The 16,060-nt window shown below is 40.0% G+C and overlaps 1 protein-coding gene and 1 non-coding gene across 2 annotated transcripts in view; one reads left to right on the forward strand and one right to left on the reverse strand.

Annotated features, from left to right (window-relative positions):
• The window catches only part of TENM1 (teneurin transmembrane protein 1), an 862,693-nt gene that overhangs the window by 746,835 nt on the left and 99,798 nt on the right, over positions 1–16,060 (reverse strand). The gene's annotated exons all lie outside the window — the stretch shown is intronic.
• On the forward strand, positions 9,288–9,359 carry TRNAF-GAA (transfer RNA phenylalanine (anticodon GAA)). The gene has a single exon. It is a non-coding gene; the product is annotated as a tRNA-Cys (tRNA).

Here is a 16,060-nt window from a genome sequence, read left to right on the forward strand (position 1 = left end):
TACTGTTGAAGGGGTGATAAATCTTTTCAGGTTATACTGTATGGTTGATGTTACTAATATAGATATCCTAAAATTATGTGAAATTCATATAGATCTGATATGCCCTGATAAAATATGGTCAATTATAATTCTAGTTATCATATTAAAGTGTTGTATATCAAAACAATGACTAGGTATCTTTGTCAATTGCAGTAGAATCAGATTTTAAACATGTTTTCTATGGTTTTACTCTCATGCCTTTAGAAGAATACTGCTAGTTCTTCAAGATTTATGGAAAAGACTTTCTAAAGTTAAGCAGATAAACAAATTTTGTTATTAACAGTAAGCTGGTACCAGACTGGAATTTGATCTTCTCTCTGTTTAGAGAACAAAGTTTTCTTAGAATGCAGCTTTCAATAACAGATTATGAATTTCTTTGCCTTTAAGTGATTTATATTTGTTTTTAAAATCTTTTTGTTACTTTGGTAAAGTAAATAAACATTATTTAAGATTATGGTACATGTAGACAAAGCTCATTCTGCTTCTACAAAAAATAACCCCTCATGGTTAGACTTTTGCTATCCTGATGTCCTTAAAACATGGCAATAGTCTGCTCCTAAATCAGGAAATTAAAAATGGATAAACAACAGCTAAAAATCAAAGAGCCAGGGCTATGGGAAATCCAAGATGGCTGCTTGGCTTTTCCCGGCTCCCTGACAGACCTCATTTTTATTTGATGGGTTAAAGCCTTCCCTGGCTACAGTGTTAATGCCCTCACAATGAGTTCTCAAAAAAAAAAAAAATTATGTTTCACTGAATATTAAGTTCTAGTTTTGTTAATTAAGGTCTGTGCTTACTAAGACTCACTTCTGAGATAGTTCCTTGTTATGTTATATTGCTAAAAGTTTTAATTAAGTTATTAAAAAGGACACTCTAAGATTGTTTCTAAAGCTTATCTCAGTAACCAATCTTTGGATAAAGGTCAGATGCTCCATGATGTACAACCAGGAGATGAACACTTGGCTATAATCATTTAACTGAGTCAGATGACCTGGGGTATATCAGGCTATACCCAGTGAAAGTTCTTGACTTAAATTCTTGCTTGTGACCTTACTAATAACTGCTAGCTATATTATTTTCTATGTAGCTTGTTTCAGAAGATTATTTCTTACATTACCAAATGTGTGACTGAGCCTGTGATAAAATGCTGATATGCAGTTCCATATGAGATCAATAATTGTAATAATGTAACTCTAGATATGGGAAGAAGCAACAAGAGGAAATATTTTCCTGGACCAAGAGGCTAGCTAGTAAGACAGGTATGGTCCAGAGACTGTTGCTACTTACAAGGCCTGGTCTAGTGAACAACACACTGAGTGGCCTGTCAATGGAATCTTTATTAGACCTGGGAATGAGCCTTCCCAGCACCATGGGACACAATGACCATGAAATGCCCCCAAAGCATGGTCAAATATGTGGCTATGAAGGGGCCCTGCTGACTGAAAGTTGGCCCTTGCCAGCTGCCTCTACAAAGATTAAATCATGACCACTACAAGATGCTGACCTTCAACACCCCCTTGAAAGGAGTTCAGGGTGGAGACAAAAAATAAGGCACTCTGTGCTCTGGGAAAAACCCAGAAAAACAGGCCTTCAGATAGTCAGATGTTTTCAGGTAAAGATTTTTATGAGTCCAAATTCTTGCATCTTCTCATACCTAGAGAAACACTAATGTCATGAATCAATGTCTGGACCTGGTTCTCCTGGCTAGCCCCTCAGCAGCTTTCCTACTTCTATTAATCTTTGGGCCATATATCTTTAACTTTCTTGTTAAGTTTGTTTCTCCAAGTAGTAGTACAACAAGAATATCCCCCAGCCAACACCCAGACAATGCTAGAACAAGCTGCCTTCATTCTGTGGACTCTCATCTCCCTCTGTAAATGCACCCCGAGGTCCTCAGGCTATTCTCCCTTTGAGATCTTATATGGGAGACCACCCCCAGTGATAGAAAAGCTCAAGGGAGACCACCAACAACTAGCTGACCTGGAGATGTCCCAACACCTCCAGGCCCTGGGAAAAGTCTTCACCATACTGCCCGAGAAACCTTAGAAAGGACACCCATTCCTTTGGGCAATTGGGTTCATCCCTATCAGCCAGGAGATGAGATATGGGTTAAAGATTAGGAAAAAAAAAAAAACAAACAACACTTCAGCCAATTTGGACAGGCCCTCACATGGTCATCCTGGCAACTCCTACTGCTGTTAGAGTTATAGGTGTCATCCCTTGGATCCACCACACCAGAGTCAAGAAGGCAGGGACTTCCTGTGATGAGGACACCTGGAAAGCAGTTCAGGACCCCAAAAACCTCCTCAAGGTCCGGTTCCAAAGACAAGGCCCTCACCCACGAAGGACGCTGAGCCCCGCTCTAGTCACTCTGGAAGCTGACTAGTCAACGCATGGCAGAAGCTTGAGGATTCTTCAGCCTTGCTCCAGCCACACTCTGGCAGCTGGCTGGTCAATGCATGGCAGAAGCTTGAGGATCCAGCTATCAAAATATTGATGGATTTTCATTGTCAACCCTGGCCTCTATCCCTAATTGATATTATTGCTGTGCTCTTCATTATAGGAACAAATAGACTCCCTGGCTGAGATGGTTTTACAGAATAGGGGAGGGCTAGACCTACTGACAGCTGAAGAGCTATGCCTCTTCTTGAATGAAGAATGCTGCTTTTATGTAAACCAATCAGAAATAGTCAGGGACATGGCCCAACAGCTAAGGGAACAAATCATAAAAAGGAGAGAGAAACTAGCTAATTCCTGGGGTAATTGGAACAATATCTGGAGCTGAATGTCATGGCTTTTTCCTTTAACAGGTCCTTGCTTCAGCTCTTTGCAGTGCTCTTGTTTGGCCCTTGTATTCTCAATGCAATTACCCAGTTCATAACCTCTTGGATTGAATCCATAAAGTTACAAATGGTAATAGCTCAATATAGCCCCCTAAATGATGGGGAGCTCTGAATGTCCTACCAAAACATGAGATGATGCTTTCTACAATGAGTGATAGAAGCATCAAGAGGGGGGAATGAAGAGGAAAAGTTAAAATTTTACATAACCTCCTGCTCCTTCTGCCTCTGTAACTCAGCTTGCTCCTTGCAAAGTCTGGATCACATAGGTCACGTAGTCTCAGAAAGTGGGGACTTACAATACTAGGAACTGGAGCTTATCTCACTCACCCTTGTCCTGCTCTTTGCAACTGCCCAGCCCCTGCAAACCTGCTTAATCATGCCTGTCCATGTAAAGGTCAGGCATCCCCCTCCCCATCTTGACTGCTGTTCCTGTGCACGTGCAAAACCCCTTAGTTTAAACCAGCCTATTAACAGCTAGTGTTGCCCACTATAGTCTGTCTATAAAAACTCTGTAACCCCTTTGTTTGGGGCTCAGAGCTTAGAGTGTTAACTCCTCTGGGCCTGCCGGCATAATAAACCTGAGTTCTCCAACTCTCCGAGTGTGGTGCTTGGTTTCTTGATTACTGGTTTCTGCAACAAAACTAGTCATAAGAAATAAAATATTCTTCAGGAAAGTAAAACCCAATAGCAGATGTGATTTCAAAGAATGTAGATGCTACAAAACCAATTGGTGGGTAAAGCATTCTATGGTGTCATATGGGGGTAAAGTGCCCCAGAGAAGTAGTAATTTGTGAACCAAGGAAACCACAAGTTAATATGGGTTCTGACCCAGGTACCACCAGAAAATAATAAGGAACTACATGTATGGAACAGAATTAAATACATGAATCACAGATCAAATTATAAAAACAACTAGCAAATAAAAGGCAGAACATTCTTTATGATTCAGTTTTGTTTACTAAAAGAATTTACATGAAAGGAAATCATTTTCTGGAGGGCTTCTTCCCATTTTCCTAGAGCTAGTAAGAATTATAGGGATATTACTGGAGTTTGACTTTGTAGTCATGTATTAGGTTACCCCTCAGGATTACTGCAGAACATCTTGTGTCTGACTAACAAATGCAGAATCTATATATAATGCACATTCTAATGATGAAAGCTACCTAGAACCTTCTATTGGTTTTTCCCATTCCTGTGTAAATAAGAACCTTGGAATATTCTTGTTGCTTGTTGTTTTCTGGGACTTCCCTGGTGGCTCAGATGGTAAAGAATCTGCCTGCAACGCAGGAGACCCGGGTTCAATCCCTGGGTCAGGAAGATCCCCTGGAGAAGGGAATGGCTACCCACTCCAGTATTCTTGCCTGGAGAATCCCATGGACAGAGGAGACTGGGGGGCTACAGTCCAGGAGATCACTAACGTCACTCAATTGTGCCTGACTCTTTTGTGACCCCATGGACTATAGCCCACTAGGCTCCTCTATCCATGGGATTCTCCAGGCAAGAATACTAGAGTGGGTAGCCATTCCCTTCTCCAGGGGATCTTCCTGACTCAGGGATCAAATGCGTGTCTCCTGCATTGGCAGGAGGATTCTTTACCACTGAGCACTACGGAAGCTCTTGTTGCTGCTAAGTATATTCTCTTTACAATGGGCTCTTCCCAAAGAACTATTTCTAGTTGGGAAATTGAAGAAAAAATAATTTAAACTTTGTTAAAAGAATAGGATTTTTGTAGGCCACCTATCAATTTCTGAAATATACTTGTAAGAAAGGTACATTGGATGTTGTGGTGACTGTTCTGTGACCTGGTTTGCTGCTCTTAAATCTCAAGTTATTCAAAATTTAGTGGTATGGGCCATCACCCCTCTGCAGTCCAAACCTCAGTGGGCCAGATAACAGCATGGGGAGTCACTCCCTCTAAATCCTAGAGGCAGACATTATATAAGAGATGGTTCTCTGAATTTTAGAACTCACACAATTGTAAATATCATACATATATTCTATCAGTCAATGTGAACCAAAAGCGATTTTTACCTATGGTAAATACTGTAGGCAGGATGACTAGTTGGCTTTCAAATAGCAACTTAGTCATTTCTTGGGTTTCCCTGGTGACTCAGCTGGTAAAGAATCTGCCTGCAATGCGGGAGACCTGAGTTCGATCCCTGGGTTGGGAAGATCCCCTGGAGAAGGAAAATGCAACCCACTCCAGTATTCTGGTCTGGAGAATTCCATGGGCTGTATAGTTCCATGGGGTCAAAAAGAGTCGGACACGACTGAGCGACTTTCACACTTTCACAGTCATTTCTTTATCTCAAAAGTCATTTCTTTCTACTTCTGTACCAAATTTCACTAAAATGTAATAAAACTCACAGCATATATGATCATTTAAAGTGTTATAGAGATGATGAACAGCCCAAATTTTTCATTAACTTGACCAAGGTCACGAAGTAGTAACTGTTGAAATTAGGATTAAAATCCTGGGCTTTCTGACTACAAACCCTCAGTTCTTTCTATTGTATCACTAATGTGATCCTTGAATGATTTCTAGAAATATTATGGAACTCTTTTGGTATTCTGAAACTCAATTTCCAATGGGGAAGGGAGAACATGAGCCGGGTGTCCTATAATTTAACTCAATTCTGATACTATCCGCCTGGAGATAGAATCAGATTCCCCACATATAAATAAAAGCCTCAGTCCCACAAGATTGTCTGCCCTTCCACCCCCTCCCCCAACTCAAAGGGCAGCTGCTAGTTTAGGTTATCATTGTACTTCTGCCTGGTTGGTCGGTTATCCATCAGAGGTCCCCATGACTACCTCCTCAGGTTTGATTAACTTGCTAGAACAGTTCACAGAATTCAGAGAAATATTTTACTTACTAAATCACTGCTTCATTTTAAAAGGATATAACTCAGGAATAGCCAGATGCAAGAGAAGGTATGAGGAAAGGGCGAGAACGCTTCCATGCCCTCCAGGAGTGTCATTCTCCCCAAATCTCCATAAGTTCACCAAAACAGAAGATCGCCCTTTCTTTGGGGGTTTTATGGAGGCTTCATTACATAGTAATGTTCAATTAAATCACTGGCTATTGTCCATTATTTAAACCTCAAGGTCCCCTCCCCTCCCCAGAGTTTGGGGGTGGGGTGGAAGTGAAAGTTCCAACCCAAAGTTCCAAAGTTGTAGTGGTAGCTAGATTGGCTTTACTAGCAACCAGGCTCCACCCTTAAGCTCTTTCCTAAGGACATTCATTAACAAAACAAAAAATACCTTAATCTCTCGATATATTTGAAATTTCAAGGGCTTGGGAGCTGAGAACCAGACTCCCTTCAGTTCAGTTCAGTCGCTCAGTCGTGTCCGACTCTTTGTGACCCCATGGACTGCAGCACGCCAGGCCTCCCTGTCCATCACCAACTCCTGGAGCTTGCTCAAACTCATGTTCATTGAGTTGGTGATGCCATCCAACCATCTCATCCTCTGTCGTCCCCTTCTCCTGCCTTCAATCTTTCCCAGCATCAGGGTCTTTTCCAATGAGTCAGTTCTTTGCATCAGGTGGCCAAAGTATTGGAGTTTCAGCTTCAGCATCAGTCCTTCCAATGAATATTCAGGACTGATTTCCTTTAGGATTGACTGGTTGGATCTCCTTGTTGTCCAAGGGACTCTCAAGTCTTCTCCAACACCACAGTTCAAAAGCATCAATTCTTCGGCATTCAGTTTTCTTTATAGTCTACCTCTTGACTGAATAGTAACTATGACCAAATATATATTTTTCTTATAAATTGCAGTATCACAGAAACCCAGAGCATGGTTCTAGAGGGGCTGGGTTATGCCTTCTCAGTCCGTGCCTGTGTGTGCTCAGTGGTGTCAGACTCTGCAACCCTGTGGACTGTAGACTGCCAGGCTCCTCTGTCCATGGGATTCTCCAAGCAAGAATACTGGAGTGGTTTGCCATTTCCTTCTCCAGGGCATCTTCCCCACCCAGGGATCTAACCTGCATCTCCTGCATTATTTACTACTGAGCCGCCAGGGAAGCCCACAGTGAGTAGAATGCAGACTAAATTTCAACCCAAATCATGTCCCCTCTGTAAGGCATCCTTGTATAGAAAACAAATTGCACAAGAATCTGTGTGCTCTGGCTGACTGCCTAAAATCATCTATTGGATTTATTCTCTGGAGCTGTCACTCCAGAGGACTTAGGCTGCTGGCTGATGTCTTCACCTGGGTCCTCACAGGACTAGTCATGAATAAATGTGTAGACAAAGAATACTGTCAGCCATTTTAGCAAACAAAGGATGTAGCCATCAAGCCATCAGCCACTGTACTCTTCTCCATGCCCCCTGAGGGGAATTCAGGATGAAAAAACACAACAGGATAGTGGCCCTACATAGTTCTATCAAAGGAATAATTTCAATGAACCCAGACTCCTGACTCTTCTCAACTTGTAGAAAAGTACTAAAATTATTTACTTGAGATGTCTGGTTTTTGTGATTAGCAGTAATCTCTTGATGTCTGAATACACGTTTTGTTTTGTTTTGTTTTCCCTCAGCAAAAACTACAAATCCTAGTTCCTCCCTTACTTCTTTGAACAGTTTCTCAGAGCTATCTACATTGCTATATCCCAGGCTTACAGTCCTCAGTAATACCCCAAATAAAACATAATTCTCAATTTTTAGGTTGTGCATTTTTTTCAGTCAAGAAACCTCATTGTCCTTTTAATATTAAATAGGTGTACAACCTACGCAAAGACATACTCTTATCCATGATACAACCTGCTGTCTTTCTGTAACTTAGGCTGTTCCAAAAAAAATGAAAAATACCCAGAATAAAAATTAATCAAACTATCTGACTTTGATAGGGAAACAAAATGTTAGGTAGTTAGAATAGGAAACAGGAGTCCAAAATGGCGGTGGCTAAAAGACAAGGAAGGGAAAAGCCCACAAAAATAGAACAAAGGAAGGTCCGAGGACTGGAGTGAGGACCTCAGGTAGAACAAACAGCACTCCTGGCTAGCCAAATTTACACAGGGAAGGCCCAGTGGGAAGGAGAAAACACATAAAAAGAGGAGACAAAGGGCCAGGGCTCTCTTCTCTTCGCATCTTTGGGTTGGCATGCCCTCACGCCTCGAGGATGTATTTTCCTGCTATTTTCTAAATAAAATTGAGCTGTAACACGGAGCTGTAACACTGATCTGTCTAAGAGCTATAACATGGTCTGTCCAAGACCCAAGAGCTATAACATGGTCTGTCTGAGAGCTATGACACGCTGAGGGCTCTAACGTCCCTCACTTCAAATTTTCGTTGAGACAAGACAGCACCGAGGAGATTACACTCACCTGACACAAAATATCCAGAATTATGTCCTAAACTCAACTTAAAAAGCCCAAAATTGAAAAATTCAGAATAGTCAGATGCCCCATGTTGTTTTGCTTTGTTTTGTTTTGTTTTTCCTACAGACTGAATCAGGCACTGTGGTAAGTGCTGTGATTGAGAAACATTTTGGATACTACTGGATGGTAGCTATATGAAATAGACTGTCTGGAACAGTCTGAATTTTAACTATGCTGCCATGTTTTATGACTGTGAGTCAGATAATATAAATCCACAGTCATGAAAACTGAAGACTTTGGGAAAATGTAACCATTTTGATTAGGAGAACACTACAGAAATAAAAGTTTGATATAACATGCCAAATTTTTCTGGACATTTTAAGGGTTTTGCTTATAGATGAATCTTAATAGACTGATTATCACTTATCCAATTCTCAATGTGTATAAAGCAATGTGGAACATGCTTTATTTAAATACTCCTCATGTAATCTTTAAAGGAATCCTATGAGATAAGTATCCATCATCATCCTCATCTCACATCTTATAAATGAAAAACTGAGGTTCAGACACATTGAATAACCTTATTCCAGGTGGGAGTGGGGTATAGTGGTTAAGTTGTGTCCAACTCTTGTGACCCCATGGACTGTAGCCTGTCAGGCTCCTCTGTCCATAGGATTCTCCAGGCAAGAAACTGGAGTGGGTTGCCATGCCCTCCTCCAGAGGATCTTCCCAACCCAGGAATCAAACCCAGGTCTCCTGCATTGCAGGCAGATTCTTTACTGGCTGAGCTAGGAGGGAAGTCCTTATCCCAGGTACCTCAGCTAAAAAAGGCATGGTGCCAATTATGAACTCATGTGTTGTCAGTCTCTGAAGTTGAGCTTTCTACAACTTCTGACATACTTCTAAGCCAACTTTAAGAATAAAAATGTGAAGATACTCTGATACGGTAAAGTAGACTCAAAATCTCAATAAAATTAGTGATTTCCAAACAAAGCAAAAATTCTTCTTTAGGATTCATTTTTGTGTAAATAAATAATTGGGGCTAAACTTTGGCAAACATCCTGGCACAATTATAAATAAACTATTCCCTGGTGGCTCAGATGGTAAAGCATCTGCCTGCAATGCAGGAGACCCAGGTTCGATCCCTGGGTGGGGAAGATACCCTGGAGAAGGAAATGGCAACCCACTCCAGTATTCTTGCCTGGAAAATTTCATGGACAGAGGAGCCTGGTAGGCTACAGTCCATGGGGTCGCAAAGTTGGACAGTACTGAGCGACTTCACTTTTAGACTTTCAGATAAATAGGATATTTAGGACACATTTGGGAGATCATTGGATTTTTTTTTTTTTTTGCTTGATGTGGAGATTAATTAATATGCTACCCCAAACCTGCAGTTATAAGAAAAATTAATACATGTCTTTTGAGTGAAATGATGTTTAAAGAGCAATTATGTTTAAACGCTGCATTTGAAAGCCTTACCTCCCACACATACAAAAATATCTATTATTTTGCAAACTACACTAATTAGTGTATACAATTTCAAAAGACTATTCCTCCAGATAGAAAATTACAATACAAATATACTGAAACTACGCCAACTAAATTATCTAGGCACAGAAAGACACCCTGTTGTTTTACGAAATCTCCCCAAAATATTTTAATATAGCAGGATTTTGACCAGCATTACTTCCTGAAAAGATGTGGCATTAGATTTATGAAGAGTTGATGAGCCACTATATTTAGAAACAAAATTATTACGTTTTGCTTTGGAAAAAATTGGAAGAGCTAATAATAGGAAAAGATGATTTGCCTCTTAAAAAACAGGTTTGCAAACTTAAGACTAGAGGCTAGAGGCCAGGGCAACTGGAAACTCTCTTCTGAAGGATTTGTTACTAAGTAGAGAGATTAGCAATTGGAACCAAAGGGTGATGGCTTATGGAATGATTCTGTTGCAGAAACCAGTAATGGAGAAACTAAGCACCTACTCCCAGAGTTGGAGAACTCAGGTTTATTATGCCAGCGGGCCCAGAGGAGTTAACACTCCAAGCTCTGAGCCCAGAACAAAGGGGTTACAGAGTTTTTATAGACAGACTATAGTGGGCAACACTAGCTGCTAATAGGCTGGTTTAAACTAAGGGGTTTCATGCACGGGAACAGTGGTCAAGATGGGGAGGGGGATGCCTGACCTTTACATGGACAGGCATGATTAAGCAGGTTTGCAGGGGCTGGGCAATTGCAAAGAGCAGGACAAGGGTGAGTGAGATAAGCTCCAGTTCCTAGTATTGTAAGTCCCCACTTTCTGAGACTATGTGACCTATGTGATCCAGACTTTGCAAGGAGCAAGCTGAGTTACAGAGGCAGAATGAGCAGGAGGTTATGTAAAATTTCTAACTTTTCCTCTTCAATACCAACCTTGCCCAGTCCTATTCATCACTTCTAATCAACAAATTGAATAAAGATATTAGATGGCATGCTCATGACATCAGTGAGTAGCACAGATCTCAGACTGCTAATGAATGTTCAGGATGGCACAGTCAGGATCCAAAGAGGCAAGCTGAAGAGGTGGGCTGGATCGAATAAGATGAAATGTGAAAAAGAAGACCAATACTTGAATCCAAAAAGCCAACCATAGCAAAACAGGAAGATGTGACTAAACAGCAAGTAGTACTAGAGAATGGGACTCAAGGAGTCAAAAGCTCAGATTGATACGCATCCAAAAAGTCAATGCAATTTTAAGTTGCTTTAACAAGCATGTATTATCTGGAAAAAAACATATACTGAAACATTTTCTGTAGAATGAATATTAAAATGTGTAATATGGGAGAAAGAGTTTTCATGACCAAATTAGTTGAGGGAAGCTGCAGGTTAATTTAAACAAGTCGACTTTCTGTAGGAATACTCAGAGCTTAAATGTTGACTATTACTTCTCAAGCTTACTTGACCATGGAACACTTCTTTTTGTAAAGTACCTTGTGGGACTGCCATTAAAGAGGATACCCTTGAGGAAATATTGAATAAGGGCTGTCTCGGGAGGCAATGAGTTCCTTGTGAGATTCTTTTTAAAAGCAAAAGAGACCCAAACATCAGCTGAATGTTGGCCTGAATGAACAGAAGGTTTCCCCCTACCCTGGAAGTCTGTGATACGTGATTAACCAGACATAAGGTGTGCATGTGTGAGTGCTCAGTTGCCCGGTCATGTCCAACTCTTTGGGACCCCGTGGACTACAGTCTCCTCTGTCCATGAGATTTCCTAGGCAAGAATACTGGAGTGGGCTGCCATTTTCTCCTCCAGGGGATCTTCCCAATCCAGGGATCAAACCATGTCTCCTACATCTCCTGCATTGGCAGGTGGATTCTTTACCACTGAGCCACCTAGGAAGCCCAACTAGACTTGACAAATACCACTAATTCCCTATGATACCTGGATCAGGTACCTAGTGAGGAAACTTCTCTGGAGAACTACCACAGCAGCAGAGTGATGGGAAAAAGTTTCTTCAACAAGCACTTGCTTCAGAAAGGCTATCTTTTCAACTATCTTAATGGTAAAACATTTAAAGAAAGATTGGTGAAAAGATGAGATAGCAGTGTGAAAACAAGAGCCGGTAGGACACAGAAAAGCTAATCAAAGAGTGGCACCTTGTTTGGTGCCAGCTTCCATCAAAGAGTGTTGCTCTGTGCCCCAGGGTGTCTAATCTCCACATTCACCAAGCATCACTACTCAACCTTCATGTTAGAAAGCTGGCTTCCCATCTGGACCTACCTACAGAAGACTGGGTTTCTGGTACTGAGTCGTAGTTGTGGCCTGATGCCTGAGGACAATCTGAGATGAGAAGGTATTTCCTGTTCTTTCTTTGCCCCTTTAAGGATAATGTAAACTAGCTCAAACAGCAGAATATTTTGCTGGCCTATACTATAATCAATCAGGAAGGTATACCTTGAATTAAACAAGTGAATTCATTAACTATGTTGTGTCTACTAGTTTTGACTAGATCCAACCTTCTTTTCTCAACTGGGGTCTCAACTAAGGTGTGTGTGTGTGTGAATGTGTGTATGTGTGCTTGTGTGTGTGTAGAAACAATCACAAAGCCCCATTTCTACAAATTCAAGCAATGTTGTAAAGCAACATTAAGCATTTTTAAAAATCTCACCTAAGGTGCAATGAGCTGTTACCCAAAATTCCAAACAACCTTCTCACAACACAAAAGCCTCACTGATTTTTAATTTGCTCAATTTAATTTACTAAATGTGTTAAAAACTGAGGTCTGTGACACAAACATAGTACAGTATTTTTTATTTTAATCCTTCAGTAATGTGGCTTCCCAGGAAAAAAACTTAGCAATGTAAATCACATGATTACACAGACCATTACAGAAAAATCTGTCAGTGTTTTCTTAGAAGACTACCAGTCAATTTAAATTTCCAAAAAAGTCACTAATTCAGCAAATATGTTGCTCTTTACACAGTTATGTTATGTTAGTTATGTTAAAGTTATGAAAATACACCATACTTACTGATAGATTATACCACCAATTTGGCCTGCTTCTACTAAAAATCTGATATTCAAAATTTTTAATTTTTCAACTTCAAAGTTTAAACTTAAGAAATTGTCCTGCTATGTTCACAAAAAGCATCATAAGGTATACTTAGCACAATGCCTTGAACAACATAGTCAGACATAAATATTTGTTGAGTGACAGAATAAATGAATGAATGTATAAGTTTCAGGGTTGAAATTTACTTTTAAATACCATTGGCAGACAAACTGATGGATTGATTGTAACTGTACTTGACATTTATGTAGTAAGAACAAAATAAGCAAATTTTGGCTTAAATTGTAGCCAAAAATAGCCTCATTTCAAGTTCATAAATTGGGATTATCAAGCCGAAAGACAGTCTCAAGGAAATGAAAAATGTATTATCAAAGCAAAAAGGAGCATCTTCATCTCTGTACCTTTACAGGGCATGGAAAACTTTTGCTTAGCAAGCTGAAGCCAAGGGGGTTTGTTCTGTAGCTCTGTGGATCAGAGACTGCAATTAGACACTATCTTTTGCCCAGGAAAACAAGCTAATGAAATTTACCATCCAATTCATGTAAAGAGTAACAGCAATTGCTGATTAGGGACTAAAAACCAGTTGCAACAACATTTTAATTACATTTCAATGCAAGACTATAAATTAATTTATCCAGAAGAAATACTGTACTATGTTGGTTTACAAAATGGCTAATTAGCCCATCCAGAACTTGAAGGAGACCAAAGGACTTTTTATTTAATATATAAAGAAAATAAACAGCTAGCAGCAAATTATTTCAAGGACATAAGCATTTATTTCAGGCCAGAATCAATATTAGAATATATCTTACTTCAGCCTCAATCCTTCCTAAGTCACTACTTAGCAGCAGAAGGCTCAGTATTTAATGAGTGTTAAGAAGTACTTCTGATACTTGCTTCATCTTTTGAGCTACATAAAGACCAAAGGGTTTAGAAAAGAGTGAAAGAAGTTTTGGGTTTTATGTCTGGTCTGTTTGTTTTTACTGTCCATCCCATTCAGTCCCATAAGCTCTATTGAGCAGAACCCAGACGGCAGCATTAATCTACCCAGGCAGTTGCCTTTAGAGAAATGCTTTTATCAGAGTATAAGCTCGTTTAGGCTATGCACAGATTTCACAGCAATTGCCCTTTTTTATATATTGAAACTATCCTTTAAATAGTGCCATTATTTCTCTTCTATTCTTTACAACAAAGATATAGATGCACGTCTTTCAAGAAATCACAGTTATCAGACAGTGAAGCTTGTAATTTGAGGCTCTGTCAAAGGAACTGGAATGTCATTGCATTAAGGGCAGTTCTGCTCTCTCCAGAACGACTGGCACTACACCTCAGAGACCAAGTAGCCAAAGAAAGCAACTTCCGGTGAATCTGAATGCTATCAGTTCCATCTCCTCTTTTTAGGATGTTTAGGATGTCTGTGTGTCTAGAAACCAGAGGTGACAATAGTGAGTAACCATATCAGAAACATTTTAAAGGTTAATGAATTCTGGCATAAAATAATGTCAGAGCCATAAACAACTCATAAATACCAAATCTAGGAAAACCACAGAAACAGTCATCACACTTTAGAGAATGGTAGAAACCCAGATGATAAAACCACCATGGGCTTCTAAATTATTCTTTTAATAAACTTGGTGGAGGATTATACTATCTATCAATATTTATGATATCAGCTAATGATAGTCCAGGGATACAGAATGCAAAATGCAGTCTGTCTCAGTTCAGTTGTGCAGTGCCTTGGTAATGACTTCGAGACAAGAAATGGAATTCAGTTCAACTTAGGTAATGAGGAATTCAGTTTCCAGTTAGGCAAAGTAAATGTCTAATTAGCACTCTTCTTCCCCTTTGTCATACACCCATCACCACATTCAGGTCAGTATGTGGAATAAGTTCCAGAGTGTTATATTATACGCTGTGTTATTTATCTGTTAAATGTACAGGTAGAACAAATTTATAAAGACTCTCAAAATTTAGGGGGAAATTGTATCTACATCCAATTCACTCAAACTTAAGCTTGCAAGGGGCCAAGTAAAAATGGGTTAGCTCATATGGTAAACTCGACAAACAGAGAGACGATAGAGTCCTAAGAATCAAGTACCATACCTTAGAATTGGTAGAGTGAGGCAGAGCCACTCTTTAAGACCATTAGGTCTTTGCAATGCCTACTTAATGAACGATACAAAAATAAATGGAAAGAAGCTTAGCTTCTGGCTTAAAGCCATAGAAGCAAAGAAAGTTGCTGTTAGGGGTCAAAGTTCCAATACCTAGTCATAATGTATTTCTAGTCTTAACATTTCAAAACAGTACCACTGAGTGTTTTAATGCTGTACTGCCCAATTTGATCAATCCATGAATCTGAAAATCTAACTATACCAAAAATACAAAGCAGTTATGAAATGAAAATATATGTGTTCTGGTGAACATTCAGGGCAGTTGTAACTTTTTTTTTAAACATTTGCTCTTACATGAGCTATCCTGGTGGCTCAGGCAGTAAAGAATCTGCCTGCAATGCAGGAGATACAGGTTCGATCCCTGGGTTGGGAAGATCCCCTGGAAGAGGAAATGGCAACCCACTCCAGTATTCTTGCCTGGAGAATCCCATGGACAGAGGAGCCTGGTGGGTCCAGTCCATGGGGTTGCAAAAAGTTGGACACTGAGCGACTAACACTTTCACTTTCTTACAAGTCTAGCACTTAGCCTTGTGTGTTTTGAGTGAACATGTTTCCTGGAACTAATTGTTGCCTCTTCCTCCCCCTCCTCCTCCTATTTTTGAAAAGTACAAATGCTACCTGTGTGGCACTTTTCTGTCAAAACATGGTAATATAAATTCAACTCCTTTCATCTTTAAACCATTATTATTTTGATGTGACTTAAAGATAAGGAAATCAAGATTGACTTATTTGTCCAAAACAGTCTTGCATAGCTACTTGGTGGCAGAGTCAAGATGAAAATTCACTATATAAGACTCTGCCATTGTTTGACCTGGAACAAATCATTTAATACAGCAGAAGCTCAGTTCCCTATCTCGAAATATGGGTGAAAGTGAAAAGTGTTAGTCGCTCAGTTGTGTCTGACTCTTTTTGACCTCATGGAGCCTCTTAGGCTCCTCTGTCCATGGAATTCTCCAGGCAAGAATACTGGAGTGGATTGCCATTCCCTTCTCCAGGGGATCTTCCTGACCCAGGGATTGAACCTGGGTCTCCTGTATTGCAGGCAGATTCTTTATCGTCTGAGCCACCAGGGAATTTTAGAGTTTTATTGTGAAAATTCGATAAGCTAATATATACCTGGCACAGAATACTCACTAA

Source organism: Odocoileus virginianus, unplaced genomic scaffold, assembly GCF_023699985.2.
Source record: "Odocoileus virginianus isolate 20LAN1187 ecotype Illinois unplaced genomic scaffold, Ovbor_1.2 Unplaced_Scaffold_2, whole genome shotgun sequence".
In the NCBI taxonomy this organism is placed as follows: domain Eukaryota; kingdom Metazoa; phylum Chordata; class Mammalia; order Artiodactyla; family Cervidae; genus Odocoileus; species Odocoileus virginianus.